Raw genomic sequence first — 2500 nt, forward strand, 5'->3', positions numbered from 1 at the left:
GGTTTAGTTCTGGTTTAGACCTGGTTTAGACCTGGTTTAGACCTGGTTTAGTCCTGGTTTAGACCTGGTTTAGACCTGATTTAGACCTGGTTTAGACCTGGTTTAGTCCTGGTTTAGTCCTGGTTTAGACTTGGTTTACCTGGTTTAGACCTGGTTTAGACCTGGTTTAGTTTAGTCCTGGTTTAGTCCTGGTTTAGACCTGGTTTAGACCTGATTTAGACCTGGTTTAGTCCTGGTTTAGTCCTGGTCCTGGTTTAGTCCTGGTTTAGTCCTGGTTTAGTTTCTGGTTTAGTCCTGGTTTAGACCTGGTTTAGTCCTGGTTTAGTCCTGGTTCCTGTTTAGTCCTGGTTTAGTCCTGGTTTAGTCCTGGTTTACCTGGTTCTGGTTTAGACCTGGTTTAGACCTGGTTTAGACCTGGTTTAGTCCTGGTTTAGTCCTGGTTTAGACCTGGTTTAGTCCTGGTTTAGACCTGGTTTAGACCTGGTTTAGTCCTGGTTTAGACCTGGTTTAGACCTGGTTTAGTCCTGGTTTAGTCCTGGTTTAGTCCTGGTTTTTAGTGTTGTTAGAGACACTAGAATCGTCCGGATCATTTCAGAGTTGGAATTTCTTTACGATTTCTCCTGAACTGAAGGTAAAAGGAGCTGTTCACCTGGAGACCACCACTCGATGACATCACGAGGTGGAACAGAGCGTTTGGAGCTTTAGAAAAGGTTTGTCTTGTGTGTTAAACTCTTTAAATATTCACCGAGATGTTCCAGTGTGAGGGAAGTGTCTGGGGAGGGGGAGCCCTGCATGACTGACAGGTGGTGTTTGATTGACAGGTGGTGTTTGATTGACAGGTGGTGTTTGATTGACAGGAGGATGAAGGCGGCGGTGGTTGTGAGCGTGCTCAGTCTGCTCCTCTGTGCGGGCGGCTCCAAGACCGAGAACTCAACCAGGTCTGAGCCCGACTGGACCCTGGACCCAAAACCCGACCAGGATCTGAGCCCGGACCAGGATCTGAGACCGGACCAGGATCTGAGACCGGACCAGGATCTGAGACCGGACCAGGATCTAAGACCGGACCAGGATCTGAGCCTGGACCAGGATCTGAGACCGGACCAGGATCTGAGACCGGACCAGGATCTGAGCCTGGACCAGGATCTGAGACCGGACCAGGAGCCGAGGAGACCACATCTGATCTTCATCCTCATCGACGACCAGGTGCAGAAAAATCTGTCCAACCAAACAACAACATCTGGGAGGGCACCTGACACACCCCCGTCTTTCACAATAAAACTACATCTCTTTCACAATAAAAGCATGTCTCTTTCACAATAAAACTACATCTCTTTCACAATAAAAGCATGTCTCTTTCACAATAAAAGCATGTCTCTTTCACAATAAAACTACATCTCTTTCACAATAAAAGCATGTCTCTTTCACAATAAAACTACATCTCTTTCACAATAAAAGCATGTCTCTTTGACAATAAAACTACATCTCTTTCACAATAAAACTAAATTTCTTTCACAATAAAAGCATGTCTCTTTCACAATAAAAGCATGTCTCTTTCACAATAAAAGCACCTGACACACACGGGGAGGGGACCTGACACACGGGGAGGGCACCTGACACACAGAGGTCACCTGACACACAGAGGTCACCTGACACACAGAGGGCACCTGACACACTGGGAGGGCACCTGACACACAGAGGGCACCTGACACACTGGGAGGGCACCTGACACACTGGGAGGGCACCTGACACACTGGGAGGGCACCTGACACACAGAGGGCCCCTGACACACACGGGAGGGCCCCTGACACACACGGGGAGGGCCCCTGACACACACGGGGAGGGCCCCTGACACACACTGGGAGGGCCCCTGACACACACGGGGAGGGCCCCTGACACACACGGGGAGGGCCCCTGACACACCTGACGCTGTGCTGTTCTTCAGGGTTATAATGACGTGGGGTTTCATAACTCCAGGATCCACACTCCCACTCTGGACCGTCTGGCGTCGGAGGGAGTCAGACTCGAGAGTTACTACGTCCAGCCCATCTGTACACCAACACGCAGCCAGCTGCTCACCGGCAGGTACGCTCCTGCCACAGGGGTTCAGTCTGCTCACTCACCGGCAGGTACGCTCCTGCCACAGGGGTTCAGTCTGTCCACTCACCGGCAGGTACGCTCCTGCCACAGGGGTTCAGTCTGCTCACTCACCGGCAGGTACGCTCCTGCCACAGGGGTTCAGTCTGCCCACTCACCGGCAGGTACGCTCCTGCCACAGGGGTTCAGTCTGTCCACTCACCGGCAGGTACGCTCCTGCCACAGGGGTTCAGTCTGTCCACTCACCAGGCAGGTACGCTCCTGCCACAGGGGTTCAGTCTGCTCACTCACCGGCAGGTACGCTCCTGCCACAGGGGTTCAGTCTGCTCACTCACCGGCAGGTACGCTCCTGCCACAGGGGTTCAGTCTGCTCACTCACCGGCAGGTACGCTCCTGCCACAGGGGT

The 2500-nt window shown here is 52.4% G+C and overlaps 1 pseudogene; it reads left to right on the forward strand.

The window, feature by feature from the left end:
- Window positions 1-2500, forward strand: part of LOC110153504 (arylsulfatase I-like) — a 31713-nt pseudogene that overhangs the window by 2295 nt on the left and 26918 nt on the right.

This window comes from Boleophthalmus pectinirostris, unplaced genomic scaffold, assembly GCF_026225935.1.
Source record: "Boleophthalmus pectinirostris isolate CB_2022bp ecotype Guang Dong unplaced genomic scaffold, ASM2622593v1 HiC_scaffold_16, whole genome shotgun sequence".
Classification (NCBI taxonomy): domain Eukaryota; kingdom Metazoa; phylum Chordata; class Actinopteri; order Gobiiformes; family Gobiidae; genus Boleophthalmus; species Boleophthalmus pectinirostris.